The sequence below is a fragment of the Trichomycterus rosablanca genome, chromosome 3 (assembly GCF_030014385.1).
Source record: "Trichomycterus rosablanca isolate fTriRos1 chromosome 3, fTriRos1.hap1, whole genome shotgun sequence".
Lineage (NCBI taxonomy): Eukaryota > Metazoa > Chordata > Actinopteri > Siluriformes > Trichomycteridae > Trichomycterus > Trichomycterus rosablanca.
Genome location: NC_085990.1, coordinates 24853680 through 24880806, shown reverse-complemented (window position 1 = coordinate 24880806; position 27127 = coordinate 24853680). Strand labels below are relative to the sequence as shown.

Genomic DNA, 27127 nt, shown 5'->3' with positions numbered 1-27127 from the left:
GGGCAACAGTGGCATGGAAAAACTCCCCTAAAATTACAGGACGAAACCTTGAGAGGAACCAGACTCAGCAGGAACCCATCCTTCTTGGGTGGCCTGGAGGATACTTTAAATAAATAGGATTTACACAAATCATAGGGGCGGCACGGTGGCTAAGTGGGTAGCACTGTCGCCTCACAGCAGGAAGGTTCTGGGTTCGATCCCCAGGTTGGGCGGTCCGGGTCCTTTTTTGTGTGGAGTTTGCATGTTCTCCCCGTGTCTGCGTGGGTTTACTCCGGGTGCTCCGGTTTCCTCCCACAGTCCAAAAACATGCAAGTGAGGTAAATTGGAGACACTAAATTGTCCAAGACTGTGTTCGATATTCCTTGAGAAGTGATGAACCTTGTGTAATGAGTAACTACCGGTCCTGTCATGAATGTAACCAAAGTGTAAAACATGACTTTAAAATCCTAATAAACAAACAAACAAACAAACACAAATCATACAAACACAAAATTAAATTGAACTGAAATTTATAACTAGCAAAAAATAATAAGAGTTCTTCATTGTTCAGTCCAGTCTGTGATGAAGTCCATTGTAAGTTCTGGACATTTTTGGTGCAAACATGCCAGGTTTCCATCACATCTAGTAGAAGCAGCATCGTTGGCACAGCAGTCTCGACTTGCAGTCTTTAACCTCGAGAGGGTAAACAGGTTTCTGTCAGAACCACCTCGGGGTAAAACAACAGAAGGTGTAATTACAATGTGAAATCGTTAAAGAGTAAAATGTCATGATCAACCCTATCACTGTAGTATCATCCGCGTAATTGATGATGGTATTTTTGTATTGTGGAAAGGGATGCAGTCATAGGTGAAGAAAGAGTACAGAAGTGAACTCTGTACACAGCCTTGAGTGGTATGTCCCTAGTCTGACTGACTAGGGGCGGTTGGTTGGGAACCTCGGCCTCAGTCCAGGATCCAGGTGCAGAGGTGTTGACTGAGGCCGAGGTTCCAAAGCTTGGAGACTAGATTTTGGGGGATTATTGTAGTCAATAAACAGAATTCAAACATATGTGTTGGGGTATTCGAGATGGGGTAGGGTGCTGTGAAGAGCTGTAGAGATTGCATCCTCTGTGGAACACCAGGCATGGTATGCATACTGGTGAGGATCAAAGGTAACTGGCATAAAGTTTTAATTGTGTGTCTGGACCAGTCGCTTGAAAGACTTTATGCCGATAGGGGTGAGTGCAACTAGGCAGAGGTCATTGAGATATTTGGTCGCTGTTTTCTTTGGCACTAGTGACCGGGACATGTTAAAGATATTGGTAAATACCTTCACCAGCTGACCTGCACAACCTTTCAGGACCCTTCCAGGAATACCATCTGGGCTTGCTGCCTTAGTGGAGTTCACACATGCAAAGCATTTCCTCACGGTGTGTGTCTGTAGCACCAGTAGTGGGTCAGATGCTGGGGGTCGTACACTAGTAGTTCCCCTGTTACCCTTGTCAAAGTGGCCAAAGAGGTCATTGAGCACTTCTGCCTTGCATCCTCGTAAATGATCATTCTCAATCTCTGTGCTTCAATTGTGGGTAGTCAATGGCAGGAAGGGACTTGATGTCCATTTTTCCCAAAACCAAGTTGAACCGTGGACTCAACTGACCACAGCACACGTTTCCACTCTCTTTTGAACCATCTCAGATGAGGAACAGTGAACTAAGATGTTTCTGCATCAAATTTTACAGCTTTTTTGTCATGTAACAAAGTTTCAGGTTGCATTTCCTGATGCAGGGGTGGACTGTGTTAAGTGGAAATGGTTTTCTAAAGTAGACCCTAGCCCATCTGGTTATATTTAGGACAGCAGTACGGTGGTTTCTGGCTTTGCCCTACACAGAGATAATATTATGAACAGTAGATGGTAAAAGACTAAATTGTTTGCAATTTTGCGTTGAGAACTGTTCTTTTTAACTAACTGGTAATGCTGTTCTAAAGTGATGAGCCATGACCATGATCACTGCTTGGAAAAACTGATCATATAACCATATTTTATAAACTTTGTACTGTTATGGAGTGTGTTGCAGGCATCAAAATCTAAGGGTCTGTTCGAAAACCTAGTAAGCTACCTTGCTGTCTTACTGCCTACATAGGCAGCTGCCTAAGTAGAGAGGATTCTAATAAGTCATCGACTTATAAGTCAGGTAAATCAAATGCACTACTTAGACAGCAACTCCATCAGCTTTTGCTTACTAAGCTAACACAGTTAGCCTCATGCCATTCAAACCAATGGGATGAGGTGGCACAATGTGCTAGCATGTCAACTAGAGTCTCCCTTTGTCTACCAAAAACGGTTAAATTTGATGACAAGCCCAATTTTACAAATAAATGACACTTGTGCAAGTTTATACAAAAAAAAAATTAATGATAATTTATTTATGTTTGAAAAGAACTCCATTTGTTGCTCCACACCGTACATCATGTTTTTGATTTTTCTGTGAGAAAAGTTATGCCGCACTGAATGCTGGGATTGCCTTCACCACTAAGGCAGCATCAGATGCTCCCACGTTATTCTGTCAAAATACCGTTCAGATTTAAGGTGCCTTACTAGACAGCATTTTAAGGCATCTGAGAATTCGAACATCCTACTTCTCGGGAGCGTGTGTAGGATGACATAAAATGCTGTCTATGTAGAGAGCTCACTAAGTTTTCGAAAACACCCTAAATGTATTTTTGTTTTGCAAAATACAATAAAGTTGATGAGTAAAAACACTAGAAGTCTTTTCTTTCTACTTATGTTGATTTAACAAAGATTCAAGAAAATGTTACCAGTCGAAACTGATTTAGAAATGGGATTTATCAAAAAAAAAAAAAAGAAAGAAATATAAAATAAACAGAGAATGAGAGTGAAGAATAGTGATGAAGCATGCAGAGTAGCACTTAGAAGGTTGAAGGGATGAAGGTGAAGGTCAGGTAGACATGCTGTACAAATACATTAGTTTGTTAATGGCATATGGATGTGTTTATGGTAATGAAGCTTTAGATTTGTGTTCCTGCAGGTGAGGATCTGCGCCGATGTGGTGATTAATCACGTGTGTTGGGAATGCAGGGGTGGGTCAACTTCCCAGTGCAGGATCATACTTCAATGCCAGCCGAGAGGAGTTCCCATCTGTACCCTATTCCTCCTACGACTTCAACCATGACAAATGCACCAGCCGCAGTGGAATTATTGAGAATTACCATGACATTTATCAGGTATAATTTCACCATCCATGATAAATCGCCAGGTGGGGATTGCATCGGACACTGCCGTAAATACAATCACTTTACCATACGCTAAACTGCAGCATAGTGTGGCATTTTTAAAGCCTGATTAGGAATTCTCTCTCACTGTAATGTGTTCTCAGCTGAGGAACTGTCAGCTTCTGGGTCTCCTTGACCTAGCGCAAGACAGAGAGCAAAAAAAAAATTATTGATTATATATACTTCTTGGTGGATCTAGGCATGGTCGGGTCTGGAGCATGTAGGCATGTGGTCGAAGGATTTCGAAGTTTCTCTGATTTGATGTAGATTTCTCTTTTGTTTATTCACTTTGCATTTTGTTAATTGACAAAAAATGTCAATCTACTCATATCCAATTACCCAGTTGTATCTTCACTACAGCTGCAGACCGTACCCTGACCGAGGTGGGCTCTACTAAACACATGCCCTTTCCAACACATGTGCATTAGCAAACCGCTTTTTTTCACCTGCACCAAGGCAGGATTCACACAGGGATCAGAGTGACTCTCTATATGCACAGTCTCCATTATTTCAAGTGTCTGTTCAGTTGACAAACAACTAACCAGAAGAAGCTGCAGTTGTAGCAGCAATGACAAATCCCTTTTACATAGCCAATCATGTCTGTGTAGGCGCTCAGTTGGCAGATAGGGGAGCTGAGATTCAAGCTTGAGTGCTTGAGATCTCAGCAACAGAGGCCAGCATGTTTTTTGAACTCTAAGAACTGGGCACTGGTAAGACATGCAAAATTCCTAACAGACTGGAGGTGAGAAAACAAAGTCTCCAGGACCCACGATAATGTGTAACACCTTCTCTAACAACTGCACCACTGTGCTGCCCTAATATAACAAAAACAGCTGGACTTAGTTTTAAGCATCAGATTCAACCCTTAAAAACAATCCCACACTGTTAGAAAGGGAAATCTATGCTAATGATCGTGACTTTGGTGTCCACATACTTTTGGTATACAGTGTGTGTGCAAACATACAAACAGCTCTGGAAAAGAGACCACTCCAAATTGCTCTTAAATCAGCATTTCTACATGTATGATAGCAATTCCATATCGGTGCCTGTTGAATTCCATTTGAAACTAGAGAGGTGCATTTCCTGAAGAAAATGTGAGTTTGATTGCAGCAATGGCGGGTGTGCATGCCCAATAGCTGCATACAAGCCACTGTGTGATCAACTGGCCAGACAACTTAGAATTGGAACAGCGTTGATATCTCAAAATTTCAAAAATGGAAGCGAGTGGAGCAAAAAAACGGACGTGGCAGGTGAGCGGGTGTGCATATTCAAATGCTGTATCCAAGTTGGGGTGTCATCAACGGGCCAGATGATTTAGAGTTGGAACGGCGTTGATATCTCGAAATTTCAAAAAATTAATGGAAGTGAATGGGACCAAAAACATGCGTGGCAAGTGGGCAGTGTGCGTATCCAAATGCTGTATGAAAGACCTGCAGTTTGTGGGGGTGTAAATACTTTTTCCCAGACAGGTGACAAATGGTATTAAAACAGAGTGAGCGCTGTGTGGTCTTTTCAGCGTCAACAATAGTCAATCTTCACAGAAGGCTTCTCACAAAATAATGTTTATGGGAATTTGTCCCCATTTAGTCAAAAATCAGCTCATTTCACCCCATTTCACCATTGTGGCCAAAAGTCCAATTATATGTATTTTGTAACTTTTATTGACAAATACATCAAGTTTATGCAAAGACTCAATAGTTAAAGTTTTTGCCCTTGTTGGCATGCTGGATATCAGCTTCTGAGTCGAATCGTGGCAACCCATTCTTGCCTAATCAGTGCTTGGAGTTTATCACAATTTCTGTTTACTTGTCACCCCACTTTTTGAGGATTCTCAATGGGATTTAGATCTGGGGAGTTTCCTGGCCATGGAGTTTGCCTTGTGACATGGTTCTGGGTTGTTGGGAGAAGTTGCTCTTGGAGGATGTTTTGATACCATTCTTTATTCATGGCAGCGTTCTTCAGTTAAAATTGTGAGTGAGCACACTCCCTTGGATGAGAAACATCCCCACACATGAGTAGTCTCACGATGCTTCACTGTTGGCATGACATGGTACTTACGGTAGCGCTCTTTTCTTCCCTGGACAATCATTTTTACCAGGTGTCCCAAACAGTCTGAAGGGGGCTTCATCAGAGAAAATAACTTTACCCCAGTCCTCTGCAGTCCAATCTCTTTCTTCAGAATGTCGGTCTGCCCTTGATGTTTTTCTTGGAGAGAAGTGGCTTCTTTGCTTCTCTTCTTGACACCAGGCCATCCTCCAAAAGCCTTCGCCTTACTGTGCGTGCAGATGCACCCATACCTGCCTGCTGCCGTTCCTGTGGAAGCTCTGCACTAGTGGTGATCCGATCCCGTAGCTGAATCCTCTTCAGGAGACGGTCCTGGCACTTGCTGGACTTTCTTGAGCACCCCAAAGCCTTCTTCAAAGCAATTAAATCTCTCTTCTTAAGGTTCTTGATGATCTGATAAATGGTTGATTTAGGTGCAATCCTACAAGTAGCAATGTCCTTGCCTGGGAAGCCCTGTTGATGCAAAGCAATGATGACTGGGCCAGTGATAGCTCAGTGGTTAGGGTACTGGACTAGTAAATAGAAGGTTGCCGGTTCAAGCCCCACCACCACCAAGTTGCCACTGTTGGGTCCCTGAGCAAGGCCCTTAACCCTCAATTGCTCATCGTGTTCAGCTCATTGTGTAAGTCGCTTTGGATAAAAGCGTCTGCTAAATGCTGAAAATGTAAATGTAATGATCGCACTTGTTTCCTTGAAGATATCCATGGTTAACAATAGGAATACAATGATTTTAAGCACCACTCCCTTTTTAAAGCAACCGGTCTGGTCTTCTGATTCTTCTAATTTCTTCTGAGCTAGCAAGAAGATTACTGAAATGATGTTAGCAGGGCATTTTGTGGCAGTCAGAAATGACATTGCAATTCTTCATAACAATGTAGAGTTGAGGCAAATTGCCACCAAAATTGTGAAAACCAAAATTTGTGTTAGTCTCAACATTTGGCCATGATTGTATTGCCTGTCCCACCTCATATTTAGTGTAAGGTTTTCCTGCTAACATACAAATCCCTCAATGGTCTGGCTCCAGTCTATTTATCAGAACTTCTACACCCCAACTGTCCTAATTGATCACTTAGGTCTTTGAACAGTGGTCTTTTGTCTGTTCCAAAATTCAGACTAGTTACTGTTGGTGGCAGATCATTCAGCGTTGTGGCACCCAAGCTCTGGAACTCATTACCACAAAGTCTCTGCCTCTGCTCTTCATTTTCTTCTGTTAAAACTCAGCTAAAAAACACCTCTTCTCTGGGTGCTTCCTTTCTCCTCCTCTGTCCTAACTGTGTGGTGTTTTTTCCATCACTTTTTGATATGTAAAATGACCTTGATTATAATTTTTATTATTATTATTATTATTATTATTATCATTGTCAGTATTGTTATAAGTAGTGGTAGTAGTAGTAGTATTACAAGTCCATTTGTATGGCTGGGCACATCTACCTTCCTCGGATGTGATCGAAGTTCCCGTCAGCGGAAGACTAATTGGTTATGCTAAATCAGGAGAAAAAGGAAGAAAATACATAATTAAATAGTAAAAGCATTACCTGTTCAAACAATAGTTTGTAAATACAAAGCATACACCGACCAGGCATAACATTATGACCACTAACAGGTGAAGTGAATAACACTGATTCTCTCTTCATCACAGCAACTGTTAATGGGTGGGATATATTAGGCAGCAAGTGAACATTTTATCCTCAAAGTTGATGTGTTAGAAGAAGGAAAAATGAGCAAGTGTAAGGATTTGAGCGAGTCTGACAAGGGCCAAATTGTGATGGCTAGATGACTGGTTCAGATCATCTCCAAAACTGTAGCTCTTGTGGAGTGTTCCCAGTCTGCAGTAGTCAGTATCTATCAAAAGTGGTCCAAGGAACAGTGGTAAACTGGCGACAGGGTCATGGGCGACCTAGGCTCACTGATGCACATGGGGAGCATAGGCTGGCCTGTGTGGTCTGATCCAACAGATGAGCTACAGTACTGGGATGACAGTTCACCTTTCCACATCAAAACTACACTGGAATGGCTTCAGGGCAAGTCTCTAAATGTCTATGAGTGGCTCAGTAAAGCTCAGAAACAAACCCCAATAAATGTTTGTGGAGAGTCAATGAGGAATGCAGTGTACAGACAGTTACCAGTCAATCTGACAGAGTTTGACAGGATATGCCATGGAGAATAGGATGAACTGCCCAAATCCATGTGTGTAAAACTTGTACAGACGTACACCGATCAGCCATAACATTAAAACCACCTCCTTGTTTCTACACTCACTGTCCATTTTATCAGCTGACTGTAGTCCATCTGTTTCTCTGCATACTTTGTTAGCCTGCTTTCACCCTGTTCTTCAATGGTCAGGACCCCCACAGGACCACTACAGAGCAGGTATTATTTAGGTGATGGATGATTTTCAGCACTGCAGTGACACTGACATGGTGGTGGTGTGTTAGTGTGTGTTGTGCTGGTATGAGGGGATTAGACACAGGGACGATCGCTCATCTATTGCTGCTGTTTGAGTTGGTCATCTTCGAGATCTTTATCAGTGGTCACAGGACGATGCCCACAGGGTACTGTTGGCTGGATATATTTGGTTGGTGGACTATTCTCAGTCTGTTTAAAAACTCCATTAGCATTGCTGTGTCTCATCCACACAACACACACTAACACACCACCACCATGTCAGTGTCACTGCAGTGCTGAGAATGACCCACCACCCAAATAATACCTACTCTGTAGTGGTCCTGGGAGAGTCCTGACCATTGAAGAACAGGGTGAAAGCAGGCTAAAACAGTATGTACAGAAATAGATGGACTACAGTCAGTAATTGTAGAACTACAAAGTGCCTCTATATGGTAAGTGGAGCTGATAAAATGGACAGTGAGTGTAGAAACAAGGAGGTGGTTTTATTATGTTATGGTTGATTGGTGTATACTGTATACATGTATACTGTACATACTGCTGTAATTGCTGCCAAACGACATTAATGTTGGAAAGTCTGTGAAAACATTTTTGAGACTTCATTCTGGGTGATGAAGTTAAGATTGATTGTAAAAATGGCAATTATATCCATTCATGCTAATAAATTCTTCTGTAGGGTTATTGATTTGGCTAACAAGCCGATAAAAGTCAGTAAATACACCCCGCTTAGTTGTGTCATTGAGTGTAAATATGGCGCAATGCTTTGTTCAGCCTTTCAAAAATGAAACGTCTACAAGCTCTCTGACCTCAGGTAAGGCAATGCTTTTACAGAAGTGCTGTAGTATTTGTCCTTATCTGTCAGTGGGTTATGTAAGATGAGATGATTTGTGCAGATGTTGAAGTGTTGCTACAGGACCTGGGGCAAGAGCTAGGGACTGATGGCTTCTGACAAAGCCTTGGTGTTTGTGGATAACTATGACAACCAGAGAGGTCATGGGGCAGGTGAGGCATCTATCCTTACCTTCTGGGAAGGTAGAAGGACACATATACAGTCCTGCTCACCATTATTGGCACCCATGAAGTTTAAGTACATAATGTGGAATATCTCCTGAAAAAAAAATGAATCAAGTGTAACAGCTTTTTTCTACAGAGAACTCGTGTTGATACAAAAGAGCAAATGATAAACAACTGTAACACTGGACCTAATTTTCTTCTTTAAGCAACCAGGTTAACAGAACTACAACAAGAATTGCAGTTTTCAAAGGTCAGGACTCTCTGATCAAGTCATTTAAATTGATTTATTTGCTCCATCATCTCTCATAACCTTCATAGAAAAAACAACAACAAATAACTGTACACTCAGAAAATCATTTCATACATCCACCACTTTGAATTATGTATAGTCTATATTGGCATATTTCCCGACTGGGTACTGACTGAAGTCCTCCTATTCCGTATGAATAATTGGAATAAAAGTCCATACGCCATGAAACCAGTGGATTAGAAAATGTATCCAATCGGACTCACAGAACAGGAGCTGATGGTCGAAATCATCAAGGTGACCACACACAGATGCACATGAAAAAACCCTTATGAGTAGATGAGCTTACTAGCTCCTCAAAAGGGTGTATCAACAGGCTATAAGGCTAGGCCTCCTGCTTTTTAATCACAAATTCTTGATTGTTTAAAAGTTCTTTTAGGAACAAAACTTCACCTCAAACATTGCCACATTTGTGAAGGCCTCACCAAACAATTGATCCCCCCTGCCCATTACTCCTTCTCTCTTTAGGTACAGCAGAGAAATAGAAACCTCTATGCCCCCTATAGGCTTGGAGAGGCTTTGCAACCTTTCATAAGCTAAGGTAGGGCCTACTACTGTGACAGAGTCTATTCTGTTACATACCCCTCCCCCCAGACCAAGAAGGTTTAACTTCACCCAAATATTTCTTTAGGTTTTCTATATGGTAAGTGTCTACCTGATTCCGAGCCCCAATCAATTCTACCTGGTAATTGACTTTGTTAAGTCGTTTTAGTACCTTGGCTGGACCTCGCCACTTTGGAGCCAACTTTGCCATGACTGCATCACCTGCACGGGACAAAGGATGAGTCCGGATCCACACCAGATCCCCCTCTTGCAGGACTTCATGTTTTCTGCGCAAGTTGTAATATTTCTCCTGGCGTTGTTGAGCACTAGCCACTCTTTCCCTCACTTTGTCAAACAAAGCCTGTTGTCGCTCCATCACGTTATATGCCACATGCCCAGGTTCTGGAGGATGTTGCGCCAGACGCTCTAAAGGTCCTTTCAGCTTACGCCCTAGTGCGATCTCAGCTGGGGTATAACCGGTGGTTTCCTGCCACGCTGAATTTATTGCAAATCGAAACTCGGGGAGCCAGCGATCCCATGTCTTATGGTTATCTTTGACATATGAGGCTATCATGGTTTTAAGGGTCTTATTTATACGCTCGGTGAGGTTGGTCTGAGGATGATAAGCCGTAGTTAGCTTCTGTATGACCCCCCACTGTTTACAAGTTGCATTTATTAGATGTGACGTGAATTGTGGCCCCCTATCAGAAACAAGATATACTGGGGTTCCCCAGCGAGTGAATACTTCCCTTGTCATAATATTGGCTATTGCTTCGGCCCTGGCAGTCCTAAGAGGAAACAGCTCAACCCACTTGCTGCAATAGTCGACCACCACCAGAAGATATTCATTGGACTTCACACTTTTTGGAAAAGGTCCCATCAAGTCTACACCCAGCATGTAACCTGGTTCCTTGACTGGGGTGGATTGTAAATGACCTGACAACTTTGAAATACTAGGTTTGTACTGTTGACAAGTTAGACATTGCTTACAATATGACCAAACATCTCGCCGTATTTCTGGCCAATATGCCCCATTCAATAAACGGCGTAAGGTCTTCATTTGGCCCAGATGACCAGCTAGAGGGTTATCATGGGCAAACTTCAGGAAAGCAGGTCGCAGGTTTGTAGGAATGACCTTGTAGAGTGTGACCTTGTTGATCATTAGGTACACTCCGGAATAGGTAATCATTGCAAACAGTATAGTGAATGCGGTTTGCATCAGATGGGGGTATTCTTGCTTCTTTCCATAAAGGTTGAAGATCCTGATCCTCTTTTTGGCTTTTACCAACCTCCTCCCAGCTAACAGGCAGGTTGCTATCATTGTTGGCTCGACATACCACAAGAGTACCCGGGGAGTTATTGCTGAGGCTTCGTGAGAGAGAGTCAGGTACGACATGACATTGGCCCTTCCGGTACCCCACTACGAACTCGAAACCCTGGAGGCGGATGGCCCATCTAGTGAGGCGTGAGGACGGCTTAGGGTGATTAAAAACCCAAGTTAGAGCAGAGTGATCTGTGATGATATTAAATTTTTGACCCTCCAAATACCTTCTCCATTTCTCTACTGCCCACACTACTCCCAGGCATTCTTTTTCAGTCACAGAGTACGCCCTTTCAGCTTTTTGCAGTAGCCGAGAGGCGTAGGCAATAACATGTTCCCCTTCTTCGTCTTCTTGCGTTAAGACAGCTCCTAACCCGATCTCACTTGCATCAGTCTGCACCTTAAAAGGCTTGTTAAAATCGGGAGATACAAGAACCGGGGACTCCTGCAACGCCTTTTTCAGATCCTCAAAAGCATTTTGGCACTGGCATGTCCATTCCCAGGTAGCCCCTTTCCTTTTTAAGGCATGGAGTGGTGCTGCACGCTCAGCAAAGTGAGGTATAAACTTATGGTACCATCCAGTGAATCCTAGGAAACGCTGGACCTCCTTTAGAGTTCTGGGAACCGGGTAGTGCTGTATGGCTTCTATTTTTGCAGGGTCAGTTCGGATGCCTTCCTTAGAGATGACATGCCCCAAGAATGTTAAAGAATGTCTCAGTAACTGACACTTTTTGAGGTTTAGTGTTAAACCAGCTTCCTTTAACTTACTGAATACTCTTTCCAGATCATGAAAATGTTGTTGGGAGTTACCAGAGTATACTACAATGTCATCTATATAAACAAAACAGATTTTTCCAATTACATCCTGTAGAACTCTGGTCATGAGCCTTTCAAAAGTGGCTGCAGAATTTTTTAAGCCAAAAGGTAGACGTACAAATTCATAATGATGTTCTTTGGTCACAAAAGCTGTTTTTGGTATACTTTCTTCCTCTACCTCCACCTGCCAATATCCACTCTTTAGGTCTAAAGTACTGAATACCGCAGCTCCATGCAAAGACTCTAGGATCTCGTGCACTTGGGGCATCGGGAATCCGTCCAAAGGTGTCTTGGCATTGAGAGACCTGTAGTCGATGCAGAACCTAGTCGTTCCATCTTTTTTTGGTACAAGGACTACGGGTGCAGCCCATGGGGAAGTGGAAGGTCTAATAATACCTTGTTCAAGCATAGAACGGATTTCATTGTCAATGTGTTGTTGTCTGTGCACAGGTACAGGATACGGTTTCTTTCTTACTGGTAGATCCTCTGTGGTGTATATGGTGTGTTTTATGATCGAAGTGCGTCCTATGGCTTCAGTGCAGACAGTTGGCCAGTCCATAAGCAGTTCTATTAAGGAAATCCTTTCTTGTGGTCCTACATCTGCTTCCTCTGCTAGCCAATTCATGACATTTAGAGTTTGTTGGGAAACTTCTTGACATGGCATGGCTAGATACAAACTAATTGGAATGGCATGGTAAGATGTTATAAAAGACCATGTACGGTTCTCACCAGGCAGGGCATATGTCATTTCCGCAAAATTTAAGCTCATCTGTGTCATACTTAGGAAGTCTAATCCCAATACAAGAGAAAATGCCAGTTCTAAATCCCCCATCACAAACAGATCTAGTTGATATGGGTGATCGTGTAGCACACAGTTCCACCTAACTTTCCCCAGGGAATTTTGGACCTTTCCATTGGCGATCGTAAACGTTTGACCACCACTTCCTCTTAAACTCTCTCCTAGCTCTTTCAGTTTAGCCCACAACGACTGTTGAATAAGAGAGAAAGTGCTACCGGTGTCTATAATGGCTTCACAAAGTTTATCTTTAATCAGCAGATTCAGGGTGAGAACTCTGGTCGTAACCCTCCTGGGATCTCCATGAATTATACAATTATGTCCTTGGTTACGTTCTTGATTTTTAATAGGCCGCTCTTTAGGCCTTGCCTCCGGCTGCTGTCTCCACAAAGACTTTTCTTCGGTTAGATCCCGCTCTATCAGGGTTCCCACACGTACTAGCTCGTCCACGGAAGTCACGGTACCTCTGAGTATACTAGCTAGGCGGGGATTACAGTTACGCAGAATGGCCTGGAGAATTTCTCGATCTGTCATGGATGGCTTCCACCTTACACAAAGTGCTCTGTATTGGAAGGCAAAGGTACGAATGTTTTCATCTCTACCTTGTTTTCTTTCTCGAAGTCTTCTCTCTGCCTCTTCTTCCTGATCTTCTGACAGGAAGGATTTCAGAAAAACAGTCTTAAACTGACTCCATGTCCGTACACGTCTCTTCTCAGCGACCCACCAGTCTTTTGCTGTATGTGTCAATACTGAAGTTAAGGTGGCTAAAATCTCTGCATCCGTGAGAGGGTGAACAGTTAGATAATCTTCACAGCGTTCAATAAATACTACTGGGTCTTCTCCCTCTCGGCTGCCAAAGCTAGGGAACACGAGTTTAACAGGTGCTCTGTACGACAGTGATGGTTGGTAACCATAACTATTGGCTAGACCAGCAGTATACGTAGGGGCTGGTGCCTGCACACTTTGACTGGCCTGTGGAGTGGAGGTGACGGGTTGTCTAGGTTGGGTTATGGCTTGCAACAGCCGATCTTTCCTTTGCAAACAATCTATGACTGCTTGTCCCAAATCTCTTATCTTATCATCCAATTCCTTTTTAAGATGATCACAGGTATCAGCCTGACTTCTCTGGTTTTGGTGAGCGACCCGTAGTTGACTTTCCACTTCATTAAGCCTCTGCATCACTTCACTCTGAAAACTTTGCATCTGGCTCTCCAACTGCCTTATCCTCCCGGCCATCATCATAGTGACCAAACTCTCATTCCCTTCCTCTTCTTCTGGAGGAGGTGGAGGAGGTGGTAAAGCAGGCTCTAGCAGATCGCTTTCAGCTGTCTCGCTTTCGTCTTCGGAACCTAGGTACAACTGACTAAGTGTGTCCATGACCTCCTGGATTGGATCCCGTCGTGTGACAAAAGGTCCAGCAGTGAAATCAATGTTCAAGCTGACTTCAGGAAATCTATCCTGTTCTGTCTCTGATACAGACATTTTATTTATTTATTTAATTTTATTTTATTCTATTCTATTTTATTTTATTTTATTTATTTATTTATTTATACAGCACGTAACAAAAACAGTAAAAAAACTTTTCTTTCAGTACTTATAAAAATACATGAGGCTTAGAGAGATATGAAGCAAACAAACAACAAGACTTCTAAGTCTGGTCAGAGTCCCTGTTTGGGCGCCACTGTAACACTGGACCTAATTTTCTTCTTTAAGCAACCAGGTTAACAGAACTACAACAAGAATTGCAGTTTTCAAAGGTCAGGACTCTCTGATCAAGTCATTTAAATTGATTTATTTGCTCCATCATCTCTCATAACCTTCATAGAAAAAACAACAACAAATAACTGTACACTCAGAAAATCATTTCATACATCCACCACTTTGAATTATGTATAGTCTATATTGGCATATTTCCCGACTGGGTACTGACTGAAGTCCTCCTATTCCGTATGAATAATTGGAATAAAAGTCCATACGCCATGAAACCAGTGGATTAGAAAATGTATCCAATCGGACTCACAGAACAGGAGCTGATGGTCGAAATCATCAAGGTGACCACACACAGATGCACATGAAAAAACCCTTATGAGTAGATGAGCTTACTAGCTCCTCAAAAGGGTGTATCAACAGGCTATAAGGCTAGGCCTCCTGCTTTTTAATCACAAATTCTTGATTGTTTAAAAGTTCTTTTAGGAACAAAACTTCACCTCAAACATTGCCACATTTGTGAAGGCCTCACCAAACAATTGATCCCCCCTGCCCATTACTCCTTCTCTCTTTAGGTACAGCAGAGAAATAGAAACCTCTATGCCCCCTATAGGCTTGGAGAGGCTTTGCAACCTTTCATAAGCTAAGGTAGGGCCTACTACTGTGACAGAGTCTATTCTGTTACACAACATTTAAAACAAAAAACAATGGGAGGGAAAAAATAGAAAAACCTAAAGCTGGCTGTAGCACTGGTATTGGCACCCTTTACAATAAATCAGTATGGAAACACATTTTGACTCACCTGTGATAAATCACAAATGAGAATCACCTGTGATAGATTGTCAAGTCAAGTCAAGTCAAGTCAACTTTATTTATATAGCGCTTTTTACAATAGACATTGTCTCAAAGCAACTTTACAAAATCCAGGACCAACAGATACAAAAAACCCTGTTGAGCAAGCCGAGGGCGACTGTGGCAAGGAAAAACTCCCTGAAAATTACAGGAAGAAACCTTGAGAGGAACCAGACTCAGCAGGGCCCATCCTTCTTGGGTGGCCTGAAGGATACTTTAAATAAATACACGATTTACACAAATCATACAAACACAGAATTAAATGATCTAAAAGTCATAACTGGTAATAAATAATAAAGTTGTTATCCGCTCTAGTCTTCAATAAAGTCTGTAGTGATTTCTTGTCGTTGCAATTACTCCAGACCAGTCACATCTGACAGGAGCAGCATCGTTGTCCCGGCAGTCTCGACTTTAATCCTTAACCTCGGCGGGTAAACAGGTTTCCATCAGAATGCCCTCGGGGTAAAACAACAGAGAATGTAGTTAATAATGTACAATGCTAGTTGACAAACAGTTTTACAGAGAGTTTTAGACTCCGGCAGCCCTAATTATTACAGCATAACTAAAAGGGAGAGCAAGCAGGTAACAAGGTCATGAAGGCTTTCACAGGACATCAGCGCCCATCTCCCCACCGTCATCAAATCTGAGTGATCGGACAAGAGAGGCAGAACGACAGCAACCCAACATCCCTGATCACCACAAGTTTCTATGACCAAGAACCCCCAAGCTCTGCGCCTTTGTCTATACTAATCAAAAGCCTGAGAGAATAAATATGTTTTCAGTCTAGACTTAAACATTGAGACTGTGTCCGAATCCCGAATAGAGGCAGGAAGATTATTCCAGAGTTGTGGAGCTTTGTAAGAAAACGCTCTTCCACCAGCCGTGATCTTTTTAATTCTAGGAACTATAAGTAACCCTGCATCTTGTGAACGAAGTGGACGCGCTGGGCTGTAGTGATTAATAAGTTCACTCAGATACTGTGGAGCCAGACCATGTAGCGCTTTATAAGTTAGTAAAAGTATTTTGTAATCAATGCGAAATTTAACTGGCAGCCAGTGTAGAGATGATAGAACAGGAGTAATATGGTCAAATTTTTTAGTTTTAGTTAGCACTCGAGCTGCTGCATTTTGAACTAACTGGAGTTTGTTTATGGATCTACCAGAGCATCCAGTTAGAAGCGCATTACAATAATCTAACCGAGAAGTTATAAACGCATGGATCAGTTTTTCGGCGTCATTAACAGATAGTATATTTCTTATTTTAGAAATGAATTGTCAGTGCCCATGTGACATGAATTACCCAATGAATTATGGCTTCAGTGTTTTTAAAAGCCACATGTTATTCCCTGTTCCTTTGGTTCAGACAAAGGAGCTTTCTGGGGACATCAGAAGTGCTATTATTAGCAAACACAAGACCTCCAAAGGGTATAAGGCCATCTCCAAAGACCTTGGTATCCCTATTTCAACAGTGCGCAATGTTATTAAGAAGTTTGCCAAGCATGGAACTGTCAAGAACCTCCCTGGACGTGGAGGGAAGAGGGAAATTGATGAGAGATGTCTTCGAAGGTTGGTGCGAATGGTGGAAAAAACACCATGTCAAACATCCAAAGACCTGAAGGCCAACCTGGAACAGTCTGGGGTCATGGTTTCAACAAGTACTATACGCCACACACTAAACCAAGCAGAGCTTTATGGGCGAAGGCCAATGAAGAAACCATTAATGAAGAAAAGGCATAAAAAGGAACGACTCATCTTTGCTAAAGAGTATCTGGACAAACCACAATCCTTCTGGGAAAATGTTCTGTGGACAGATGAAACAAAAATAGAGCTTTTTGGCAATGCACACCAACAGTTTGTTTACAGACGGCGCAATGAAGCGTATAAGGAAAAGAACACCCTACCTACAGTTAAGCATGGTGGAGGATCCATAATGCTGTGGGGCTGCTTTGCTGCGTCTGGTACTGGAGGCCTTGACCGTATCACAGGAATCATGAAATCGGAGAATTACCAAGAGATTTTAGAGCGAAATGTCCTTCCCAGTTTAAGAAAATTCGGTTTGAGTCGAAGATCATGGGTCCTCCAGCAAGACAAAGACCCAAAGCACACATCCAAAAGCATGCAGGAATGGTTGAAAAGGAAAAAATTGACTGTTTTAAAATGGTCAGCAGTGAGTCCTGATCTCAATCCCATTGAAAATCTGTGGGGTGAGCTGAAATCTGCCATTGGGAAAAAGAACCCTGCAAACATTCAAGAGCTTGAACAAACTGCAAAGGAAGAGTGGGAGAAAATACCCACTATAAAATGCAAGAAGCTTACAGATGGCTACAAGAAACGTTTGGAGGCTGTCATCACTGCCAAAGGCGGTGCAACCAAATATTAAGGAGGGGTGCCTTTATTACTGCACATTCCATTTTTTTCTGTTTCTTATTTGAAATGACAACATGTAAGCTGAAAAACAATGTTCTTTGTTATATTACTTTGAACCTCCAATTTTAAAATCCTGATAATATAAATTTGGTACATTTTCATTTCTTTTCATTTATTTCTAAAGATATTGTACAGGTTATGCAAAAATTTAAGGGGTGCCAATAATGGTGAGCAGGACTGTATTGTTTTTGTTGTTGTGTCCTGTTTACAGTGAGAGTCAAGATTTTACATACACCAGGGACAACCATGCCTAGATTGCAGATGTGGACTTGCAAAAGTAGTTCTTTTACTACTTAGTATTTTTTGAGAGAACAGAAACAACAGTTGCTGCAGTTGAGAGAGAGTGCAAAAAGTATGTTTTATACACAAGTATACACGTTTTGTGAGTTTATTTTTTGGAACATTTTTGGAAAAAAGCTGCTTAGATTAGAAGCTGCAAAAGCTGGCTATAATTACAGCTGCAACTCTTCTTGGATACATCTCTACAAGCTTTGCACGTCTGGATTTGGGCAGTTTGGCAGATCCTGTCAAGCTCCATTGGACTGGATGGTGAGCTTCTTCAAGTCTTCTACAAACATTTGATGGGATTTAAAGTCCAGGCTTTGGCTGGGTTGCTCAGGGACATTCAATGATTCTATTCCAGTGTTGTTTTGGCTGTATAATTGGTAAAAAGTGGATTGTCATTCCAGTCTAAGTTTGTGTGCACTCTGGAGGAGGTTTTCTTCAAGGATGTCAATGTATTTAACTGTCCCTCAATTCTTACCAGTTCCCCTGTCCCTGCTGCTAACACACACCCCATAGTACGCTGCTGCCACAACATGTAGTAGCTGGGTGATGAGCAGTTCATGTTTTTGCCAGTCATAATGCTTTTTGTTCTGACCAAACAGTTCACTTTTCATCTCATCAGACCAGAGGATATTTTCCATATGTTGCCAAACTCAAACAGGGCCACCATATGCCTTTTACAACAGTGGCTTTTATTTGATGGCTGTTCACCCAACACGTTCTCTTAGCTCTGCACAGGATGTTTTTTAGACTGACTGTTGTGTTTTTGCTTACCTCCCTGACCAAGACCCTTCTTAAACAGATGCTCAACTTGGCCTGACAGCACTCAAGGTTGTTTCAAGCTTATTCCATTTTTAAATTATTAAGGCCATTGTGGTCCTGGTAACACTCATAGCCTTAGATAATGTTTTATATTCCTGCTCTGATCTATGCCATGCCACAATTGGATCACAGAGATCCACAGACAGATCCTCTGACTTCAGAATGTAGTTTTATAGGTCGTTGTTCTGACAATGCAGTGTAAATTGTTTAGGTTCTTTTATTGTATACAGTGGTGCCTTGAAACTCAACGTCAGTTGGTTCTGGGACTGGCATTGAGTTAAAAAGGCGTTGAGTTTCAAGGTTTTTTTTTACCATGGGGGAAAGGGGAAACCTGTTAATGCGTTCCATGGCATATATTTTAGGCTTATGTAAAATAATGTTGTTGTTTTTGACACTTATACACTGAAAATAACACTAATATAATCTAAAAACACTCAAATAAACAATTTCTCAGAACCCCGAGCTGTAACACAAGTTTAAAAGTGAAACAGTGAGGAAAATCCAGCTACATGTGAGATAGATACAGTGTATCACAAAAGTGAGTACACCCCTCACATTTCTGCAAATATTTCATTATATCTTTTCATGGGACAACACTATAGACATGAAACTTGGATATAACTTAGAGTAGTCAGTGTACAACTTGTATAGCAGTGTAGATTTACTGTCTTCTGAAAATAACTCAACACACAGCCATTAATGTCTAAATGGCTGGCAACATAAGTGAGTACACCCCACAGTGAACATGTCCAAATTGTGCCCAAAGTGTCAATATTTTGTGTGACCACCATTATTATCCAGCACTGCCTTAACCCTCCTGGGCATGGAATTCACCAGAGCTGCACAGGTTGCTACTGGAATCCTCTTCCACTCCTCCATGATGACATCACGGAGCTGGTGGATGTTAGACACCTTGAACTCCTCCACCTTCCACTTGAGGATGCGCCACAGGTGCTCAATTGGGTTTAGTCCATCACCTTTACCTTCAGCTTCCTCAGCAAGGCAGTTGTCATTTTGGAGGTTGTGTTTGGGGTCGTTATCCTGTTGGAAAACTGCCATGAGGCCCAGTTTTCGAAGGGAGGGGATCATGCTCTGTTTCAGAATGTCCCAGTACATGTTGGAATTCATGTTTCCCTCAATGAACTGCAGCTCCCCAGTGCCAGCAACACTCATGCAGCCCAAGACCATGATGCTACCACCACCATGCTTGACTGTAGGCAAGATACAGTTGTCTTGGTACTTCTCACCAGGGCGCCGCCACACATGCTGGACACCATCTGAGCCAAACAAGTTTATCTTGGTCTCGTCAGACCACAGGGCATTCCAGTAATCCATGTTCTTGGACTGCTTGTCTTCAGCAAACTGTTTGCGGGCTTTCTTGTGCGTCAGCTTCCTTCTGGGATGACGACCATGCAGACCGAGTTGATGCAGTGTGCGGCGTATGGTCTGAGCACTGACAGGCTGACCTCCCACGTCTTCAACCTCTGCAGCAATGCTGGCAGCACTCATGTGTCTATTTTTTAAAAGCCAACCTCTGGATATGACGCAGAACACGTGGACTCAACTTCTTTGGTCGACCCTGGCGAAGCCTGTTCCGAGTGGAACCTGTCCTGGAAAACCACTGTATGACCTTGGCCACCATGCTGTCGCTCAGTTTCAGGGTGTTAGCAATCTTCTTATAGCCCAGGCCATCTTTGTGGAGAGCAACAATTCTATTTCTCACATCCTCAGAGAGTTCTTTGCCATGAGGTGCCATGTTGAATATCCAGTGGCCAGTATGAGAGAATTGTACCCAAAACACCAAATTTAACAGCTCTGCTCCCCATTCACACCTGGGACCTTGACACATGACACCAGGGAGGGACAACGACACATTTGGGCACAATTTGGACATGTTCACTGTGGGGTGTACTCACTTATGTTGCCAGCTATTTAGACATTAATGGCTGTGTGTTGAGTTATTTTCAGAAGACAGTAAATCTACACTGCTATACAAGCTGTACACTGACTACTCTAAGTTATATCCAAGTTTCATGTCTATAGTGTTGTCCCATGAAAAGATATAATGAAATATTTGCAGAAATGTGAGGGGTGTACTCACTTTTGTGATACACTGTACATACAGTGTATCACAAAAGTGAGTACACCCCTCACATTTCTGCAGATATTTAAGTATATCTTTTCATGGGACAACACTGACAAAATGAGACTTTGACACAATGAAAAGTAGTCTGTGTGCAGCTTATATAACAGTGTAAATTTATTCTTCCCTCAAAATAACTCAATATACAGCCATTAATGTCTAAACCACCGGCAACAAAAGTGAGTACACCCCTAAGAGACTACACCCCTAAATGTCCAAATTGAGCACTGCTTGTCATTTTCCCTCCAAAATGTCATGTGATTTGTTAGTGTTACTAGGTCTCAGGTGTGCATAGGGAGCAGCTGTGTTCAATTTAGTAGTACAGCTCTCACACTTTCTCATACTGGTCACTGAAAGTTCCAACATGGCACCTCATGGCAAAGAACTCTCTGAGGATCTTAAAAGACAAATTGTTGCGCTACATGAAGATGGCCGAGGCTACAAGAAGATTGCCAACACCCTGAAACTGAGCTGCAGCACAGTGGCCAAGATCATCCAGCGTTTTAAAAGAGCAGGGTCCACTCAGAACAGACCTCGCGTTGGTCGTCCAAAGAAGCTGAGTGCACGTGCTCAGCGTCACATCCAACTGCTGTCTTTGAAAGATAGGCGCAGGAGTGCTGTCAGCATTGCTGCAGAGATTGAAAAGGTGGGGGGTCAGCCTGTCAGTGCTCAGACCATACGCCGCACACTACATCAAATTGGTCTGCATGGCTGTCACCCCAGAAGGAAGCCTCTTCTGAAGTCTCTACACAAGAAAGCCCGCAAACAGTTTGCTGAAGACATGTCAACAAAGGACATGGATTACTGGAACCATGTCCTATGGTCTGATGAGACCAAGATTAATTTGTTTGGTTCAGATGGTCTCAAGCATGTGTGGCGGCAATCAGGTGAGGAGTACAAAGATAAGTGTGTCATGCCTACAGTCAAGCATGGTGGTGGGAATGCCATGGTCTGGGGCTGCATGAGTGCAGCAGGTGTTGGGGAGTTACATTTCATTGAGGGACACATGAACTCCAATATGTACTGTGAAATACTGAAGCAGAGCATGATCCCCTCCCTCCTGAAACTGGGTCGCAGGGCAATGTTCCAGCATGATAATGACCCCAAACACACCTCTAAGACGACCACTGCTTTATTGAAGAGGCTGAGGGTAAAGGTGATGGACTGGCCAAGCATGTCTCCAGACCTAAACCCAATAGAAGATCTTTGGGGCATCCTCAAGTGGAAGGTGGAGGAGCGCAAAGTCTCGAATATCCGCCAGCTCCGTGATGTCGTCATGGAGGAGTGGAAAAGCATTCCAGTGGCAACCTGTGAAGCTCTGGTAAACTCCATGCCCAGGAGAGTTAAGGCAGTTCTGGGAAATAATGGTGGCCACACAAAATATTGACACTTCAGGAACTTTCACTAAGGGGTGTACTCACTTTTGTTGCCAGTGGTTTAGACATTAATGGCTGTATATTGAGTTATTTTGAGGGAAGAATAAATTTACACTGTTATATAAGCTGCACACAGACTACTTTTCATTGTGTCAAAGTGTCATTTTGTCAGTGTTGTCCCATGAAAAGATATACTTAAATATCTGCAGAAATGTGAGGGGTGTACTCACTTTTGTGATACACTGTAGATACACAGATACATGTGGAGGTTTCAGAGTGAATCTGATGGAAATTCCACACAAATGCAGTTTCGTCTCATATGCACACTTTGTGAACAAAGCGACTGTTCATTGTTAATTTAAAATTAAATGAAAAAATTTTCAAAAAACAAACTAAACATGTTGAGTTTAAGGGAAACGTTGAGTTTAAGGGTACAAGGTACCACTGTACATGGATTTTAGAATTGTTTAGTAATGGCTTAATTGTTCAGTCCTTTAGATGCCACTTTGAGTACTGGCATGACGTCATGCAACATCATCTCAGGCCAGAGGACCGGTGGAAGCTGTGATAGGAAACAGATCAATGTGAACAAAAGTGAAAGAGCTCACTTTAGTATCAATAATACTCATCAGGACCCATTTATTGCCATCCACACCTACTCCGAACTCTGAATCTACTAATGTAATCAAGAGCCTGCTAGTGGATGTTGCAGATGTTTATCATCACAACCTCTAAATGTTGATTTGCAATATTTCTTGATTAAAGTGATTAAGCAATGTGCTTAATATGACAGTGTGGAAGTTTAGTGTTAGATCCATAAGACTGGTACAGGACCTGTACAAATCTTGTGAATCTTTTCTGACGCATTTCTGACGGTTATCAGAAGCATTTGGTTATACACTGATCAGGCATAACATTATGACCACCCTCCTAATATTGTGTTGGTCCCCCTTTTGCTGCCAAAACAGCCCAGACCCGTCAAGACATGGACTCCACTAGACCCCTGAGCAGTAGATCCTTTAACTCCTGTAGGTTGCGAGGTGGGGCCTCCATAAATCGGACTTGTTTGTTCAGCACATCCCAGAGACTCTGTATTGGATTGAAATCTGGAGAATTTGGAGGCCAAGTCAACACCTCAAACTCGTTGTTGTGCTCCTCAAACCATTTCTGAACCAGTTTTGCTTTGTGGCAGGGTGCATTATCCTTCTGAAAGAGGCCACAGCCATCAGAGAATACCGTTTCCATGAAAGGGTGTACATGGTCTGCAAAAATGCTTAGGTAGGTGGTACGTGTCAAAGTAACATCCACATGGATGGCAGGACCCAAGGTGTCCCAGCAGAACACTGCCCAAAGCATCACACTGCCTCTGCCGGCTTGCCTTCTTCCCATAGTGCATCCTGGTGCCATGTGTTCCCCAGGTAAGCGACGCACACGCAACCGGCCATCCACATGATGTAAAAGGAAACGTGACTCATCAGACCAGGCCACCTTCTTCCATTGCTCTTTGGTCAGAGTCCAATGCTCACATGCTCATTGTTGCCGCTTTCGGCGGTGGACAGGGGTCAGCATGGGCACCCTAACTGGTCTGTGGCTCGGTAGCCCCATACGCAACAAACTGCAATGTACTGTGTATTGACACCTTTCTATCAGAACCAGCATTAACTTCTTCAGCAATTTGAGCTACAGTAGCTCGTCTGTTGGCTCAGACCACACTGGCCAGCCTTCACTCCCCAAATGCATCAATGAACCTTGGCCACCCATGACCCTGTCGCGGGTTTACCACTGTTCCTTCCTTGGACCACTTTTGATAGATACTGACCACTGCAGACTGCAAATACTTTGATGATGCCGTTAGGTTGAAGTCAAAAGTTTACATACACCTGTAACGGACATGGAGAATGTTGTGCCAGTTTTTGGATTTCAATAATCATTTCTACAACAGTGTTTTTTCTAGGACTGAATGATTAAAACATACATCAACCAAGTGTGTTGGTTGATGAAGACCAAGGACCAACCAAGGAGAGTGTTTTCTAACATAGACCAAAAATGTTGGCTTAAACATATGTAGACAGCAACTTGTGTCTATAACAACATTTAACTTTGTAGCATGGCTTTCTATTTCCTCAACAATTATTACAATTGACTGCTGGTGCCTTCTTTGTGTCCATATAAATAGCTTCATTTTAACACCTCCAATTGCATAGTACAACCCCAAATCAGAAAAAGTTGGGACAGTTTGGAAAATACAAATAAATGCAGTGTACCTTACATTTACTTTGACTTTTATTTGATTGCAGACAGTTTGAACCCAAGATATTTCATGTTTTGTCTGCTCAACTTTATTTAATTTGTTATTTCAGCATTTTAGGCCTGCAACACATTCCAAAAAAAGTTGGGACGGGGGCAATTTAGGGCTAGTAGTGAGGTGAAAAACTAAATAATGATGTGATAAAACAGATGATGTCAACAGGTGATTGTAATTATGGTTTGGTCTAAATATCTAATTTAATAAAAAATGTTGTTTGAGGAAAATTATAAGGGACAGTTTTCCCCCTAATAGAGATAATGCTGACATACAAGTTACATAACAAGTCCTAGAGTTGTTTAAACTTTTAATACACCTAATGAACCCAGGGTGCTTAAATGGTGCTTGAAATTGCACATGATTGTAATCTTGGTGATGAGGTCAATGTGTCACAACACACAGTGCAACATAACCTCTTGTGTATGGGGCTACATAGTTGCCCCTGCTAATAACGGTCTACTGTTGAAAACACTTACAATGGGCATGCTGGCAACAGAAGTGGAAATCAGAGCAATGAATGAATGTTGACTGATCTGACAAATCCTGTTTTATGATCATGTGGATGTCTGGGCACATTTTATAGTTTATAAAATAGTATATAGGTATAGTTTATAAGAATACCACCACCTTGCAGCATACAAAGGTTGAAGGACTTGCTGCTAATGTCCTGGTACCAGATACCATAGGACATATTCAGATGTCTTGTGAGGTCCATGTCTTGGTGGGTCAAAGCTGTTTTGACAGCATTTTAATTCTTAAAGAGAAAATGCACACCTTAAACTTACAGTAGCTATCAAAAGTTCTCAGACGGCCTGTTAAAGAGTTCTTTTTTTGTGTTTAATCATTTCTGGAGTCAGCGTGTCAATCCTAAGGTGTGCTTCTTCATTATGGAGCTGCTGATGGCTTTACTATGAATATTTCATGTGTACAGACCCTGCAACTTTCATGAAGTTGTCCAAATGAGTAACATTTAGAGCTGAAGTGAAGTAATTCATTTGAATAATTGATGTTTAATGTCTTTGATAAGAGTTGGCGGGAAGGTCGTGGTTGGAGCTCCGACCTGAGAGCCCAGGGTAATGAGCTTCTCCTGATGCTCGGACGTGCTTTTACTGGATAAACACATCATCAAGAATGCTGCTCTTTCTTGTAGAGAGATGTTTAATCCTCATGTTTTGGTGAAGTTAACTTTATCCTCTTTGTTTGGAGCCTGCATGATGCTGTTAGGTTGAAGTCAAAAGTATACATACACCTGCAACGGACATGGAGAATGTTGTGCCAGTTTTTGGATTTCAATAATCATTTCTACAACAGTGTTTTTTCTAGGACTGAATGATTAAAACATACATCAACCAAGTGTGTTGGTTGATGAAGACCAAGGACCAACCAAGGAGAGTGTTTTCTAACATAGACCAAAAATGTTGGCTTACTGTCCCTTCGCTGCTGCAACACTGAATTTCCCCACTGTGGGACTAATAAAGGATTATCTTATCTTATCTTATCTTATCTTATCTCTTAAACATATGTAGACAGCAACTTGTGTCTATAACAACATTTAACTTTGTAGCATGGCTTTCTATTTCCTCAACAATTATTACAATTGACTGCTGGTGCCTTCTTTGTGTCCATATAAATAGCTTCATTTTAACACCTCCAATTGCATAGTACAACCCCAAATCAGAAAAAGTTGGGACAGTTTGGAAAATACAAATAAATGCAGTGTACCTTACATTTACTTTGACTTTTATTTGATTGCAGACAGTTTGAACCCAAGATATTTCATGTTTTGTCTGCTCAACTTTATTTAATTTGTTATTTCAGCATTTTAGGCCTGCAACACATTCCAAAAAAAGTTGGGACGGGGGCAATTTAGGGCTAGTAGTGAGGTGAAAAACTAAATAATGATGTGATAAAACAGATGATGTCAACAGGTGATTGTAATTATGGTTTGGTACAAACGCAGCATCCAGGAAAGGCTGAGTCTTTGATGAGCAAAGATGATCACAGGATCTCCAGTCTGTCAACAAATACGTGAGAAAATTATTGAAATGTTTAAAAACAATGTACCTCAAAGAAAGATTAGAAGGGATTTGCATATTCCTCCCTCTACAGTGCATAATATTATTAAATGATTCAAGGAATCGGGAGGAATTTCAGTGCAAGCTTAAGCTGAACGCCTGTGATCTTCGATCCCTCAGACGGCACTGCATCAAGAACCACCACTCAACAACAGCTGATAAAACATGGGTGAGGGATTACTTTGGCAAACTTTTGTCAAGCACTACAATACGGAGTTACATGCACAAATGCCACTTAAAACTTTACTATGCAAAGAAGAAGCCTTATGTTAACCATGTCCAGAAGCAGCGTCGACTTCTCTGGACTCTAGGATGGACCATCACTCAGTGGAACTGTGTATTGTGGTCAGATGAATCAGCATTCCAGGTCTTTTTTTGGAAAAAATGGATGCCGTGTGCTCCGGACCAAAGACGAAGGGGACCATCCAGACTGTTATCAGCAAGAAGTCCAAAAGCCAGGGTCTGTCGTGGTATGGGGATGTGTCAGTGCCCTTGCCAAAGGTAATTTACACTTCTGTGATGGCAGCATTAATGCAGAAAAGTACATTGAGCTCTTAGAGCAACATTTGTTGCCCTCAAGACGTCATCTTTTCCAGGGACGTC

General features: G+C 42.2%; 1 pseudogene; it reads left to right on the top strand.

Moving 5' to 3' along the window:
• Nucleotides 1-27127, top strand: part of LOC134310654 (alpha-amylase-like) — a 52118-nt pseudogene that overhangs the window by 8786 nt on the left and 16205 nt on the right.